Here is a 17,640-nt window from a genome sequence, read left to right on the forward strand (position 1 = left end):
AAGGACACTCAAAAGCCTGCCATCCATGGATTCTGTCAGTGTTTTGATCTGTTCACCATCAACATTGCGTGCAGCAGCAACCACAGCCTCCCAGACACTGTTCAGAGAGGTGTACTGTTTTCCCTCCTTGTAAATCTCACATTTGATGATGGACCACAGGTTCTCAATGGGGTTCAGATCAGGTGAACAAGGAGGCCATGTCATTAGATTTTCTTCTTTTATACCCTTTCTTGCCAGCTACGCTGTGGAGTACTTGGACACGTGTGATGGAGCATTGTCCTGCATGAAAATCATGTTTTTCTTGAAGGATGCAGACTTCTTCCTGTACCACTGCTTGAAGAAGGTGTCTTCCAGAAACTGGCAGTAGGACTGGGAGTTGAGCTTGACTCCATCCTCAACCCGAAAAGGCCCCACAAGCTCATCTTTGATGATACCAGCCCAAACCAGTACTCCACCTCCACCTTGCTGGCGTCTGAGTCGGACTGGAGCTCTCTGCCCTTTACCAATCCAGCCACGGGCCCATCCATCTGGCCCATCAAGACTCACTCTCATTTCATCAGTCCATAAAACCTTAGAAAAATCAGTCTTGAGATATTTCTTGGCCCAGTCTTGACGTTTCAGCTTGTGTGTCTTGTTCAGTGGTGGTCGTCTTTTAGCCTTTCTTACCTTGGCCATGTCTCTGAGTATTGCACACCTTGTGCTTTTGGGCACTCCAGTGATGTTGCAGCTCTGAAATATGGCCAAACTGGTGGCAAGTGGCATCTTGGCAGCTGCACGCTTGACTTTTCTCAGTTCATGGGCAGTTATTTTGCACCTTGGTTTTTCCACACGCTTCTTGCGACCCTGTTGACTATTTTGAATGAAACGCTTGATTGTTCGTTGATCACGCTTCAGAAGCTTTGCAATTTTAAGAGTGCTGCATCCCTCTGCAAGATATCTCACTATTTTTGACTTTTCTGAGCCTGTCAAGTCCTTCTTTTGACCCATTTTGCTAAAGGAAAGGAAGTTGCCTAATAATTATGCACACCTGATATAGGGTGTTGATGTCATTAGACCACACCCCTTCTCATTACAGAGATGCACATCACCTAATATGCTTAATTGGTAGTAGGCTTTCGAGCCTATACAGCTTGGAGTAAGACAACATGCATAAAGAGGATGATGTGGTCAAAATACTCATTTGCCTAATAATTCTGTACAGGGTGTAGTAATACCTACAAAAATACAATTTACATTCCCCATATGTCTACTTCATGTTTGGATCATTTTGGGAATTACATTTTATATTTTGGGAATGTTACAAGGCTTTAAGGTTTAGAAGCAAATTTTGAAATTTTTCAGAAATTTTCAAAAACCCACTTTTTAAGGACCAGTTCAGGTCTGAAGTCACTTTGTGAGGCTTACATAATAGAAACCACCCAAAAATGAATATAAGAAACCACCCAAAAATGAATATAAGAAACTACACCCCTCAAGGTATTCAAAACTGATTTTACAAACTTTGTTAACCCTTTAGGTGTTCCACAAGAGTTATTGGCAAATGGAGATTAAATTTGAGAATTTAAATTTTTTGGCAAATTTTCCATTTTAATCAATTTTTTCCAGTAACAAAGAAAGGGTTAACAGCCAAACAAAATGCTATATTTATTGCCCTGATTCTGTAGTTTGCAGAAACACCCCATATGTGGCCGTAAACTACTGTACGGGCACACGGTAGGGCATAGAGGGAAAGGTGCGCTGTGTGGTTTTTGGAAGGCAGATTTTGCTGGACTGGTTTATTTACACCATGTCCCATTTTAAGCCCCCCTGATGCACCTCTAGAGTAGAAACTCCATAAAAGTGACCCCATTTTGGAAACTACGGGATAAGGTGGCAGTTTTGTTGGGACTATTTTTAGGGTGCATATGATTTTTGGTTGCTCTATATTACATTTTTGTGAGGCAAGGTTACCAAAAATAGAAATTCTGAAATTTAATCTCCATTTGCCATAAACTGTTGAGGAACACCTAAAGGGTTAATAAAGTTTGTAAAATCTGTTTTGAATACCTTGAGGGGTGTAGTTTCTTAGATGAGGTCGCTTTTATGGAGTTTTTACTCTAGGGGTGCATCAGGGGGGCTTCAAATGGGACATGGTGCAAAAAAAAAAGGCCATCAAAATCTGCCTTCCAGAAACCATATGGCGTTCCTTTCCTTCTGCGCCCTGCCGTTTGGTCATACAGCAGTTTATGACCACATATGGGGTGTTTCTGTAAACTGCAGAATCAGGGTAATAAATATAAAGTTTTGTTTGGCTGTTAACCCTTGCTTTGTTACTGTAACAAACTGATTAAAATGGAAAATTTGCCCAAAAATAGCTGTTTTGGCACCGTTTTTATAAAAAAAAAAATTTTTTTAGCCGATTATCTTAGGTAGGGGCTCATTTTTTGCGGGATGAGAGGACGGTTTTATTGCCACTATTTGATTTTTCTGCACGGTCCCACAAGCGGATGTGGATCTGGCGGCGAGGGACTGGAACAAGGGGATACTAGTATAAAAGTTATCCACGTACAGGTGCTAACCCTTATATAGCAGTGGGTGCATAAGGTCCCACACAAGTTTCCCGCTAACACCCAGAGTGGGGGGACATTCTGGGGGTTGAACACGGGAATCTCGCCCCTCGTACACACGAAACTTGTAAGTGTACCCTGAGGTACTCTCACAAAGTTTGTACAGCTTCACGCCATACCTCGCCCGCTTAGAGGGAACATACTGGCGGAAAAGGAGTCTCCCCTTGAAAGCAATGAGAGACTCATCAACCGCGACCTCCCTTCCAGGTACATAGGCCTCCAAAAATTTGGCCCCAAAGTGATCGATGACCGGCCTGATTTTGTACAGGCGGTCATAGGCAGGATCACCTTGGGGGGGACATGCTGCATTATCTGCATAATGCAGGCATTTCCGGATGGCCTCAAACCGGGTACGTGTCATGGCCGTACTGTAAAGTGGGGTCTGGTAGAGGACGTCCCCACTCCAGTAATGCCTGACACTGTTTTTTTTTTACTAGGCCCATGTGCAGCACGAGGCCCCAAAACGTCCTCATCTCGGCTGCACTGACCGGAGTCCAGCCACCGGCCCTAGCCAAAAAGGAGCCCGGGTGTTGAGCAATGAACTGTTGGGCGAACAGGTTCGTCTGCTCCACCATCAGATTCACAAAGTGGTCACTGGGCGTATGCCTCCTCGACCGAAAACATCCGGCGGGCCATAGGGGAGTGTGTGTGTGCGTGTGTGTGTGCGTGTGTGTGTGCATGTGTGGAAATCTTTATTTGGTGTGCGTGTGTGTGGGGGCACAGGTGTTCACGTACTTACCCTAAACCTAACAGAAAAAAATAAATAAATAAAAAAAAGAACAAAAAATGTTAAAAAAAAATATATAAAAAATTTCAACTCGCTGATCAGCCGTCCGAAGCTGATCACCGGTGGGGTGTGCGATGCGCTAACAGTGGCCGGACACTAAGAGTGCCGGCCCCAGTCAGCGTACGCAGAAAAAGAAAAAAAAATGCTTGCGCACCAAAAAAAGTTGTGCGGGGGGGGGGGCAGGGGGGCAAGCTTCAGCACCCCTGGGGGGGTCTAGGGTCACACAGCTGTGCTGTGGACCCCAGACATCCGATTTAGGGTGATGCAACAAAAAACTTTTCTTTTTTTTTTTTCCGCAAAACTTTCCCTGAATATACCTGTCTAACCTAACCTGTCCCTAACCTTTCCCTAAATACCTTTTAGTGCCAGATGGCACTGTGGAGGTTCAGAAGGGGGTGCTGGGTCAGGAAATCGATGCAGCACTCCTCTCTCCTCGGCTCCCGGACACAGAAAGGAGGAGGAGAGGAGTGCTGCAATAATTTGAACCGCCCGCCCCTGCAGCCAATCAGAGCCGATCCTGAGTGGTGATGTCACCACCACCTCTCAGGATTGCAGGATGGTGATTAGTGGTGTATTATCACACCACAGATCACCATCCTGTTCCGGGTTATCAGGTCCCCAAAGACCAGAATAACCCGGAAACGCCGCGAACTGCAGGTCTGAATTGATCAGAGTGTCAGAGTCCCAGAGTGCCTGCTCAATGATTTGAGAAGGCACCCAGTTCTGATCACCGCCAGCCGCGCGGCGGTGATCGGAAATACACAGGACGTACAGGTTCTCCCGGTGTCCTTAAGTACCAGGACATCAGGGCGTACCTGTATGCCCTGTGTCCTTAAGAGGTTAAAAGGGCGGGCACTGTAGAGTCCATTGTCAACCCACCCCTGCCTGATGCTGTAGAACTACAGTTGCACTGAGCTCCCCCTAGTGGTTTCTGTAGGCAAGAAGAGTTTCATCAGGTATTGTGTGAAAAGAAGCAGGATATTTGGACCTCTATGGGGAAGACTTCTCATGCATTCAGCGTGTCCTGTTGATAAACCTGTTGCAGGGGAGAGATGCTAGCGCACCACTCACGCTGTGCTTCAGGATTAATAGAGCTTTCCTATATCTGTTGTGAAATGATGGTGGGAATTAACATAATAAAAACTGGTACATTTGGCAAAGCTCTCATTAGGGGATGGGGTTCTAAATTTTTATATTTTTTATGTCCACCACTGAGGTTAGCCCACAATGTCCACCTCACATTGGGGAGCCTGCCGATCTCATGAGAAATTCCCATTAATATACACATAAATTATTGCACAGAAAATTCTGCAATTGTGCAAAAGCTTCAAAAAAATTAAGCTAAGAACACATTTATGAATGGGGTGCAACATCAGTGAGATCCCGTTTTACATCCTCACAGCAATCAAGCTGGGGTATTTCAGATTGTGAACCCCATTTCTTCTTTCTCTTGAAACGTTACAGCGTGTACAGACTTCTCTCTTTACACAAAACACGGAGGCGTTTATGTGCTTTTAATAGAAAGCGTAATTATGTATAGCATATAGTCTTATTGTGCTTGGTTTGACACTTTAAGACCTAGCATGGGAGAATATAATTCCTGTACTTAGAAGACTGATATATGAAGAAAGAACACATTAGAGATTTTTGTTAACAGCGTGCATCACACAGGCGACTCATAATATGTGAATATAGAAGAACTGAAGAAGCTTGTTTGCATATACTTTGCATATCATGTTGACGATGCAGTCATTAGCATACAGACAGATTCAGGACAGCTGCCACATAAAAGGGTAAAAAGAGGATGTGCCATTCACTCACACTTAAAGGAGTGTCTCGCGTGGAGCAATGTGCTGGTTAGAACATATGCACTAATAATATCCCTTAATCATAGTATGACTGACATTCACCTCCAGTATTTTTAGCGCTTCACAAGCAAAAACAATTTTTTCGCTGACTTTGTGCCAATCTAATAATTTGCAGAAAAACATAGATTTCATGCTGCCTGCTAAAAAACTAAACAAAAGACAGCTATATTCAGTCCCACTTGTTATGAATTTTGAATCAGTGAACTGTTAGGTATGTATTGCCCCAGGGGATCACTGCAAAGGGTTATATTTGATATTGCTGAGTTAAATGTTGTAATTTACTATACAGGTGAAACTCGAAAAATTAGAATATTGTGCAAAAGTTCATTTATTTCAGTATTGCAACTGAAATACTGAGACAATTTAATAGCTCAGGAACCCTTTGCAAATGTTATGGATTCATTAGCTGACTGGAGTGTGACACTTTGAGCCTAGGATATTGAGCCTAGGATATTCTCATTTTTTTAAATTGTGAATTTGGGGTTTCATAAGCTGTAAGCCATAATCATCCAAATTATAACAAATAAAGGCTTTGCATGTAATGAGTCTATCTCATATATTAGTTTCACCTTTTAAGGGTACTTTTACACTAGCGTTTTTCTTTTCCGGTATTGAGTTCCGTCCTAGGGGCTTAATACCGGAAAAAAACACTTCAGTTTTGTCCTAATGCAATTCTGAATGGAAAGCAATCTGTTCAGTATGCATCAGGATGTCTTCAGTTCAGTCACTGTACGGTTTTTGGACGGAGAAAATACCGCAGCATGCTGCGGTATTTTCTCCGTCCAAAATCCCGGAACACTTGCATTATTTTACATTGAAATCAGGCATTATTTTACATTGAAATGCATTAATGCCGGATCCGGCCCTAATTGTTCTGGAAATACTGATCCGGTTTTGCGGTTTGCACATGCGCAGACCTTTAAAAATGTGAAAAAGATAAATACCGGATCCGTTTTTCCAGATGACAACCGGAGAGACGGATCCGGTATTGCAATACATTTGTGAGACGGCTCCGCATCCGGATCTGTCTACAAATGGTATCCGTTTGAATACAGATTGCCGGATCCAGCGACGCTAGTGTGAAAGTACCCTAAGTTGCATTACTGAAATAAATGAACTTTGCACGATATTCTAATTTTTCGAGTTTTACCTGTACCTCAAGACTGTACCAATTGCTGCTATTCATACTGCAAGTCTCATCATCTACTCAGTAAAGAGAGACTTTATTCTGATTAAACTGATCCTGGTTATTACCTCCATCGTCCACTGGCCCCTGCTTGTGTACTCCTGCCTTGCACTCTGCCAATCATTCACCATCAAGGGTACTAACTCCAGAAAGGTCCAGGGTGTGCCCTGTGGGAAGAAAGGATGCACCCTCCATTTACTGCACAGCCCAGTGAGAGCCAGAGGAGGAGAATGCCATTGTGAACTGTGAGTACAACTACCACCACCATAGCCACTATCACTCCTCCCATCCTTGCATCCTCTCCAGCAGTATTACAATTCCATTTTATAGAGAACCACAATAGGATATCCATAGAGGTGCATGATGTCTTTACTGTACCTCTGTATTCCTCCGATTAGTAGTAACCCTATAGCTAAATATTGCAGCATGCTTCATTCCAGGGCTGGCCTCAGCACCTGGCATACCCGGGCACGTTTTGGGGTCCACTGCTCCTGAAAGGGGCACCAAGGCTGCACCGCCAATTAGGCGAGGTGATGCTATCACCTCGGGCGGCACGACTCTGAAGATAAGTGAGGGACGGCGGTGGCGGCAGCAGAGCTGTGGGAAATTACATTCATCTGTATCGCCGTCCTCAGAATAGCAATACAATTGGATGCTCCGGCGGGGCATTGGAGTGGCGTCCCCTTCCCTGTTCCTCTGATAGGCTGAAGGTACTAGGCCTGTGCAGGCGGTGCAATGACATCATCATTATCGCGGCACCTGAGCCGGGCAGCATACAGCGTGGGACACAGGCCGGAAGAGGCCTGCATCGTATCGCTGACAGCTGCATGGAGGTAAGTATTTGTGTTTTTTTCTATTTGGCACAATGCTGTTGGGCACACTATGGGGGAGGAGGAGAGGAGAACTATATAGGGGCAATTTTTACTGGCACATTATGGGGGGCAGTATGGAGAAGGGGAGGACAGAAGCACTATGGGGGCATCTACTGGGGCACTATGTAGGGGCATTTTATACTGGCACATTATGAGGGACACTATTGGGAAGGGGGAGAGGAGCACTATGGGGCATCTACTGGGGGCACTATATAGGTTTATTTTTTATACTGGCCACACATTATGCACTAACAATATTTTTTGTACTGGCACACAACGGGGGCATTTTTGTACTAGTTCACACTATTAGGGGGCATTTTTTGTACTGGAGCTTATTTTAACAGGGCATTTTTCTACTGTCACATTTTAAGGAAAATTATTACTACTGGGGGAATTATGCTGAGCTTTATTATTGAATAAAAGGCGATCAAAAAGGTGTATGTTTGCAAAAATGGCAAAAACTACAGCTCACCCCGTTTTGTTTTTCATATATATATATATATATATATATATTTATTAGGGAATCGCTCTCTCTCAGGGGGTTGCAATCACAGACTTCTCCTCTGACAGCGGGGTTCAAGTTCAAAAGGTGCTTTATTTTGGCACTTCAGCACCATCACACACATAAATGATATTAAAGAAATGTTTAAAATTCCTCTCCTTACACTATCTTAAAAATAAACTGAAACAGTTACACTTTAAATCAGGTCAACAGGCTGACTACATGCAATTTCCTGACCACTTTTCAAAACTAAAATGTGATGTAAAAATAGATTTTTGAGCAAATATTTAAAAACCGTCACAAAGCCTAAGGCTCCATTCACACATCCGCAATCCTGTTTCGCATTTTGCGGAACGAAATTGTGGACCCATACTTCCGGGTCCGCAATTCCGATCCTGAAAAAAATAGAACATGTCCTAGAACATGCTGCTGTCCGTGTTTTGCGGATCCGCAAAACACACACGGATGTGTGATCGGACCCTTATGAGACATCGTGGACTTTATTTTATGTACTTATGATTTTTACTGGACGTGAATGTGATTTCCTTTGGTAAATTTAGGAAATATTCTAAATATTTTGTTCAGAATTTGCCCTAAGAGATCCTGTTTATCCTGAATGGGGGTATATATAACTATTAAGGGTTCCTCATTTCAATCTATAACTTCCGTCAAGTTATAGTATCGAAAATATTTAGAAATGATACCAGGTTGATGACAAGTAAACATTCAGCAATCAGCATGCATTATATAAAACACAGTATGTGCTAGCAATTCCATTCATACCAAGCTAAGGCTTACTCACAGTGCAGTAGAATTACAGAACAGCATTGTAAACGCTGTCCATAGTACAGCTCTGCACAACCTCTTTGTCGGAACTTGTCGTGGAATATGCCATCAGACTCAGTATGTATGGAGAAAATTTCCCCTAAAAGCACTGCCACCATATGAGAATAGCTCTGTACATATGGCACCTGAGCATTATATGGCAGCACACTAAGATCCACACGGGATTTGGTGTCCTACTACTACACTGTGTGCATGAAGTCCATGGCTGGCCATATACTGTATGTGTCAAACTGTTAGTAATCTCACTTCAATGGAGTAGGGGTACTTGAGCAGGAAGGATATTTGTAAAGGGTTGTTTTGGCAGTATTTTTGGGAGTGCTTTGTCTGTAATTATGCGGTCGTGGCCATGAGGCTTATGTGCAAAAAATATTCTCTAATATCTCTCTAAAAATGATTCTCTAAATGATTCACACATGGGGGACATGTATAAAAACTGGTCTTAATCTGTCCCCTGCTGGCATCAGATGCGCCACAATCATGAAGAGGAGCATGCCTCTTAATAATTATGGTGCCTCTGTGCAGGCCGTCTGCCAGAACTGAAATCTATAATAAATTTGCCCAGGTTGGGCACTGCCCACTCCCCATCTCTCCACCCAATTTTTTTAAACAGTTGGAGAAGAGCCCTAAAAACCCAAAAGTTTTTGGTCTGATAGTGTTTGAGTATCTGGTGTTTTTAATGACGGTTTTTGTATGCCTTGCATATAGGAAAGCATGTAACCTCCATAAAGTCTATCCCTCTGTAGAGCAGTATGGAGAAATGCATTGGTTAAAATGCCATGCAAAAACACCATATAAAAGCACAACACACATTGCCACTTGTGTTTTTCCAAGTGTGACACCACCCAAATGTCGGCCACCATGAATTATACCCTGTGCTTATTCAGCTTCTTGTGAGCTGCCCTCAGCAGGTCCTAGGTGTCTTGCCCATGAACTGATTTCGGATGTGCAGAGGAGTATAGTTCAGATAATGTGGAACATAGAGTGCAGCAGAGTCATAGTTGTCATCTTTGAGGCAGTGTATGTTACAAAGTTGCCGATGCTAATCCCAGCCTCTGGTGTGCAAGACCGTGTACCGGGGTGGGCTCCCCAGGATACAGCAAAGTCACAAACGAGAAAAGCAACTCTGACACCAGCTTTTGTACAACAAACTTTTTTACTGTACTGGGATATTTAACACAACCCCAAATGCAGTGAACAAAAAATATTACATACACTCAACCCGGAGGCAGAGACACCTGTGCTGCACAGCACGGCACCCTCTAATGGCTGAAGGAAGAAGTTTGCAGTCATTTTCCTACTGGTGGGGCACAACTAAAACTGCCTCGCCGTACCTTATTATTACCCTAAGAAAACTCGACCAATTTGTTTGGGTGCAGAGTCTGGGCTCGCCTGCGGTGCAGCACAACAGCTAACAATCGTATACTTCCATACAATATTTCCCCCTTACATAACCGGTATAATAACACCTGCTTGAATGTGACTTCCTGAGCGAAGACACTAAACGGGTTTGTAGTCATGGGAAGTTTCTCTCAGTATGCAATGTCTCTTTAAAGGGGTTGTCCGGGATCAAAACTTTTTTTTTAAATAGGTTTACTCACTCTTAAAGGGGTTCTGCACTTTCATTTAACTGATGATCTATCCTCTGGATAGATCATCAGCTTCTGATCGGCGGGGGTCCGACACCCAGGACCCCCGCCTTTCAGCTGTTTGAGAAGGCAGCGGCGCTCCAGTAGCGCTGCGACCTTCTCACTGTTTACCGCCGGCCCACTGACGTCACGACTAGTATCAACTAGCGTGGGCGCGGCTAAGCTCCATTCAAGTGAACAGAGCTTACCCCCGCCCACGCTAGTTGATACTAGTCGTGACGTCAGTGGGCCGGCGGTAAACAGTGAGAAGGCCGCAGTGCTGCTGGAGCGCCGCTGCTTTCTAAAACAGCTGATCGGCGGGGGTCCCGGGTGTCGGACCCCCGCCGATCAGAAGCTGATGATCTATCCAGAGGATAGATCATCAGTTAAATGAAAGTGCAGAACCCCTTTAATAGCCGATTCAAGGTCCCCACATGTTTTTTTGTATTTTCTCCTCTTCTACAGGGCTCTGACAGTCCCCCACTCATTGTTGACATCGATGTTTATGTTCCTGCCACACATAGTCACCTCCTCTGTGCATCCTTCCCGAATTGTTCTTTCTCCAGCATGCTGCAGCATTTGCCTATATTTTACACAGGAGGCGTTTACTATGCTAAATAGCATAGTGCTCTGCCTCCTTCATTGAGAAGAAAGCGCACTGCCCAGTGACGTCACCGGACCAGAGGGGCGGGGTTTAGCATCATGTGTTGCCACCTAGTTTCCGCCCCTCAGTAAGCTCTGCATAATCACTGAGCGCACTGAGGCTGACGGTGACATCACCGGGCTCCCTGCGAAGAGGAAGCAGAGGCTTCGCTCTGCAGTAAGGGACCCGGTACGTCACTGAATCTTTGAAAAGCGGCACTTCCGGCAGAGGATTTATGACATGAAAACGGAGCATTAGAAAAGTCTGGCAAAGGTAGGACAGGAATGTATGTAATATTTATGTGCTTGGTGTTCACTTGTAGCAATGTCCCCAATCCCTGACATCCCCTTTAAGTAACAGAGTTCTTGTACTAACGGTAGTAACACTTTTGGCCTGATACGCTGCAATGGCTCTGACTGACTAACTACAGGCCTAATCTCAGTCTCTGGAATTTTAGGCGCCAATGCTACAATGTGGTGCGATTTTACTGACACGGGTATGTTCTTCATCCAATGATGTTTTTACCATGGACAGCAGCAAGTCTCTTCATCACACATGCAGCCCTGCAGAGTAGATAGCGCTTCCAAAGCTCCTAGCAGCCTTCCTGGAAATGATCCTTTTCCTCCGGACATGCTCTGGAAGGTGGACCGAGATCAGCCTCTCTCAGCTGCAGCTCCAATCGAGAATCTGTCTCGCTTGCCAGTCGATGTTAGGGTTATGTTTGCTTAACCATGGCAAACCCAAAACCATCGGAGCAGGCAGACCCTCCAACACATAACATGAGACAGATTCCTGATGGAAATCACCCACTCTTAAATGGATGTCATTTACCACCTGCTACAGGCATTTTTGGGTAAGAGGTGCAGAATCAATAGCAAAGACAGAAATGCTTTTTTCTAGTGCATTAGTAGTCAACCCATGAATATGAACAAACTGTCCATGGATCAGGTTAACCCCAGCCCCACTGTCAATAAATACCTTGATTTCCACAGTTTTAGACTCTAGCGCCACCTCGGCAGACAGACAGACTACCAGTAAACGACAAAAGTAAGTTTTCTTGCTCCCCACCCCCAATAGTAATTTGGGGATTACGCATTTTTCTTTTGTTTGCACCTTGGCGCTGAATGTACGGACAAATATTCATTAAATGTCCCTTTTTTCCACAACAAAAACAGACTCCCTTCATATGACCAGAGCTCTTACCAGCAGTCCCAGGAGTAGCTCCCCCCAACTGCATAGGCTCCTCACAAGTGTCTCTTTACCATAAGTGTCAAAGGAAGCCCCCCACCTTATTTCACAGTGCGTCCTGAGGGTGTTGACCCTTAGCTCTTTCCCTCAGGGGTCTATCCAGACGTACAGCAAGGGACATAGCTGCTTCCAATGCGTCCTGCAGCCTCTCAGCTAGACCCTGACAGAACTGGATCATTCCACTCCGTATCCGTACCCCATCTCCTAAATTCAGAGCAATAGATTTCTGCGGAGAGCTCTCCCTAACATAAACCACGTAACTTGGTCTCACCCCGAGAGATCCGATCCGGGTCATCATAAATAAGACCCAAGGCTCTAAAACTGTAATCTACCGAGTGGAGGGACAGTGATCCGGTCGGCAGAGAAAAAGCCCAAGACTGTGCATCATCCTTAAGCAAATAAAAATGATCATACCCACACGTTGACACTCATCCCCAGAAGAGTATGGACGCAGCTTAAAGTACAACTTACACGATTCCCTGAACCAATTGAAATTGAATAAAAGAGAAATCAAGGAGGCAGTTAGATTCCTCCACGCTCAGCCAGTCTCTCTGATCTCCTGACACCAGTCACCTGAGGGACCATGACAGCAGGATGTTAGACACAATCCTCAGCATGTGAGCATGGTACATAGGATACATTGGTGGATATGCACTGGATTTGCTGTTGCAGATTTTCATACAGAAATGTAACAGTTCTCATGCACACGACTCTGCTGTGTTTTGCGGTCCGCAAAACACGGATGCCACCCGTGTGCGTTTTGCAATTTGCAGAACGGAACAGGTGCATATAAAATAAATCAAAGTCCAAATAGAGAAATGAATAGGGCGGCACTCACCACTGTAGTTTCACTCAGCTAGTCCTTTATTCATACAGGGTACATTTCAATGAAGCGGGTGGGTTCGGAACGCCAAGACTCCCAACATCAGAAGGGGTCGAAGAAAGACAAAAAACAGTCAGGAAGTCAGCTCGCAGGAGAAAGCAAGTCTCATGGAGGCAGTGATGCCTCTCATGCAGACGGATTCATAAAAAAAAAAAAAAAAAAAAAGTGTTGTGGTGAACCTCACGGGGTATGAGCTGCCTCCGGGCTGTATCTCAGTCCTCAATCGAGGGCTTGGATACAGCCTCGTTGAGCAGTTCGACCCAGTGGGTTTCAACATTGACCTCTTCAAATCCATATGCAAAATGTATCTGTACAAATTGTTTAAAGATGTCCCTCATAAGACTGAGGAGTTGAGACAAGGAGAGGTCCCAGTGTGTCCAGATCCTATCGGTTTCAGTGTATCTGATAAGTGGGATGAGAATGAACTAGTGTGTTTGGAATTCCTGACAGATACTAACCTCACTACAGATTGTCAGGAGACAGTGTGTCAGTCTGGGAGAGTGATCCGGGAACAGACACCTGCAGAGGTTCTGGGTGGTCTCAGCCAGGTTGGCTGAGTGGCAACGAGGCTAGGGTACAACCTGAAATTTGGGAGACGCAGTGACGCCTGAGGCACTAGGGTCGGGAGGACTACTGGGCCACACTCCCCCATAAAGGTACTGGACTTGTTACAGCCTGGAGGCTGCGGGACTGTTAGGCTGAAAAAGCCACATGCGATTACCGTATGTGAACGGTGCTTTAGGTGAGTAAGGGATGATTCTGTTTAGGTAAAGCCCAGACGGACAAGGTGTTTATTATTTTGTATTATGTTTTGCTGGTGCCAAATATATGCGTTGTTTGGAGCTTAAGGGCTCTTTCACACTTGCGTTCTTTTCTTCCGGCATAGAGTTCCGTCGTCGGGGCTCTATGCCGGAAGAATCCTGATCAGTTTTATCCTAATGCATTCTGAATGGAGAGAAATCCGTTCAGGATGCATCAGGATGTCTTCAGTTCCGGACCGGAACGTTTTTTGGCCGGAGAAAATACCGCAGCATGCTGCGCTTTTTGCTCCGGCCAAAAATCCTGAACACTTGCCGCAAGGCCGGATCCGGAATTAATGCCCATTGAAAGGCATTAATCCGGATCCGGCCTTAAGCTAAACGTCGTTTCGGCGCATTGCCGGATCCGACGTTTAGCTTTTTCTGAATGGTTACCATGGCTGCAAGGACGCTAAAGTCCTGGCAGCCATGGTAAAGTGTAGTGGGGAGCGGGGAAGCAGTATAATTACCGTCCCTGCGGCTCCCAGGGCGCTTCAGAGTGACGTCAGGGCGCTCCACGCGCATGGGTGACGTGATCACATCATCCATGCGCATGGGGCGCTCTGACGTCATTCTGGAGCGCCCTGGGAGCCGCACGGACTGTAAGTATACCGCTCCCCCGCTCCCCACTACTACTATGGCAGCCAGGACTTTAATAGTGTCCTGGCTGCCATAGTAACACTGAACGCATTTTGAAGACGGATCCGTCTTCAAATGCTTTCAGTTCACTTGCGTTTTTCTGGATCCGGCGTGTAATTCCGGCAAATGGAGTGCACGACAACGCAAGTGTGAAAGAGCCCTAAGCTTGGTGTCTGGCGAAGAAATCTTTAAGCGTGACCCTTGTAAGAACCCCTCAAACTGTGTATACATAGTCATAGAGGGAAGGCTGTCAATCACTAACAGGACCGTCTCCCTGACTTCAAAGCCCAGAATGAGCAGAAATGTAAATGTATAAAATACAAGTTTTACTGAATATTTCCTATAAAATTATATATATATATATATATATATATATATATATATATATATATATATATATATATATATATATATACACACACACACACACACACACATACATATACACACACATACACATACATACACTGCTCAAAAAAATAAAGAGAACACTTAAACAACACAATGTAACTCCAAGTCAATCACACTTCTGTGAAATCAAACTGTCCACTTAGGAAGCAACACTGAGTGACAATTTCACATGCTGTTGTGCAAATGGGTTAGACAACAGGTGGAAATTATAGGCAATTAGCAAGACACCCCCAATAAAGGAGTGGTTCTGGAGTCACAGACCACTTCTCAGTTCCTATGCTTCCTGGCTGATGTTTTGGTCACTTTTGAATGCTGCCAGTGCTTTCACTCTAGTGGTAGCATGAGACAGAGTCTACAACCCACACAAGTGGCTCAGGTAGTGCAGCTTATCCAGGATGGCACATCAATGCGAGGTGTGGCAAGAAGGTTTGCTGTCTGTCAGCGTAGTGTCCAGAGCATGGAGGCGCTACCAGGAGACAGGCCAGTACATCAGGAGACGTGGAGGAGGCCGTAGGAGGGCAACAACCCAGCAGCAGGACCGCTACCTCCGCCTTTGTGCAAGGAGGAACAGGAGGAGCACTGCTAGAGCCCTGCAAAATGACCTCCAGCAGGCCACAAATGTGTATGTGTCTGCTCAAACGGTCAGAAACAGACTCCATGAGGGTGATATGAGGGCCCGACGTCCACAGGTGGGGGTTGTGCTTACAGCCCAACACCGTGCAGGACGTTTGGCATTTGCCAGAGAACACCAAGATTGGCAAATTTGCCACTGGCGCCCTGTGCTCTTCACAGATGAAAGCAGGTTCACACTGAGCACATGTGACAGACGTGACAGTCTTGAGACGCCGTGGAGAACGTTCTGCTGCCTGCAACATCCTCCAGCATGACCGGTTTGGAATTGGGTCCGTAATGGTGTGGGGTGGCATTTCTTTGGAGGGCCGCACAGCCCTCCATGAGCTCGCCAGAGGTAGCCTGACTGCCATTAGGTACAGAGATGAGATCCTCAGACCCCTTGTGAGACCATATGCTGGTGCGGTTGGCCCTGGGTTCCTCCTAATGCAAGACAATGCTAGACCTCATGTGGCTGGAGTGTGTCAGCAGTTCCTGCAAGACGAAGGCATTGATGCTATGGACTGGCCCGCCCGTTCCCCAGACCTGAATCCAATTGAGCACATCTGGGACATCATGTCTCGCTCTATCCACCAACGTCACGTTGCACCACAGACTGTCCAGGAGTTGGCAGATGCTTTAGTCCAGGTCTGGGAGGAGATCCCTCAGGAGACCGTCCGCCACCTCATCAGGAGCATGCACAGGCGTTGTAGGGAGGTCATACAGGCACGTGGAGGCCACACACACTACTGAGCCTCATTTTGACTTGTTTTAAAGGACATTACATCAAAGTTGGATCAGCCTGTAGTGTGTTTTTCCACTTTAATTTTGAGTGTGACTCCAAATCCAGACCTCCATGGGTTAAAAATTTGATTTCCATTTTTTTATTTTTGTGTGATTTTGTTGTCAGCACATTCAACTATGTAAAGAACAAAGTATTTCAGAAGAATTTTTAATTAACTCAGATCTAGGATGTGTTATTTTTGTGTTCCCTTTATTTTTTTTTATCTCATTCTGCTCAGCTGCTCCTGCTCTAGAACATGACGCAATGTAAGCTGCAGGCACATTCACATGAATGTATTTTGTTTCCATGTCCTTTCCGGGGTTTTTTGCGGCCCGTATGCAAAACCATTCACTTCAATGGGTCAGCAAAAATAAAAAACGGAAATGACCATGTGTGCGTTCCGTGTCTGCATGGCTGTTCCGCAAAAAAGATAGAACAGGTCCTATTCTTGTCAGTTTTGTGGACAAAGATAGGCACTTTTACAATAGATCCGCAAAAAATAATGCAATATGGACGTCACACGGACATTTTTCGTCTTTTTTGCGGATCCGTGTTTTGCAGACTGCAAAATACATACGGTCGTGGGCATGAGCCCTAAGGATAACAGAACTGTGTTATACGTGTCCATGAGCATTCCCACTTTTCTATACGCCATTACTAGCATGGTCTACCAAAGGAGAAATGGACAGAAATAAGGAGGCGTTTTGATAGAACAGCCCTTTTATTTCGGCACAGACACGCTGCTCAAGACAGAGGTCAGAGAGTTTAATAATAACAGCAGTCTCCTTAAAATAAAGGATATATCACAGTATAGGTTTGCAAATTGATTTTAATTCAACAGCATATATAATATCTTAAACTCCTCCGTTAGTGCAGTTATTATACCCGTTCCATTTTTAACATATTGCAACAATGTATATTCCACATGAGAATTATCAAAATGTAAAAAGCAACAGATCATAAAAAGGTGTCATTGTTGTAGTCCTGGAATTAGAACCAATACAATTGCTTTTCAAAGTCATGTAAAAATATACAGTATTTGTTGGAAAAAGGCCTCATGCACACAAGCATATCCAAAATACAAATACCAGTTGTGTGCATGTCACAAAACGGACAAGAGTTGGGCATGTTCTACAATTTGCAGAAAAGCCACATGGATGCGGACCCATAGAAATGAATCAGTCTGTGTTCGATCCATAAAAATGTCGATCTGACGTGGAGCCGAAATACGGTCGTGTGCATGAGACCTTATTTAGACACCCTACTAAGGCCTCAACTCAATTTTCATAAAGTTGTTCCAGTCACAAAACATAAATATATAAATTAAGAGAGCG

The sequence above is a fragment of the Bufo bufo genome, chromosome 1 (assembly GCF_905171765.1).
Source record: "Bufo bufo chromosome 1, aBufBuf1.1, whole genome shotgun sequence".
In the NCBI taxonomy this organism is placed as follows: Eukaryota; Metazoa; Chordata; class Amphibia; order Anura; family Bufonidae; genus Bufo; species Bufo bufo.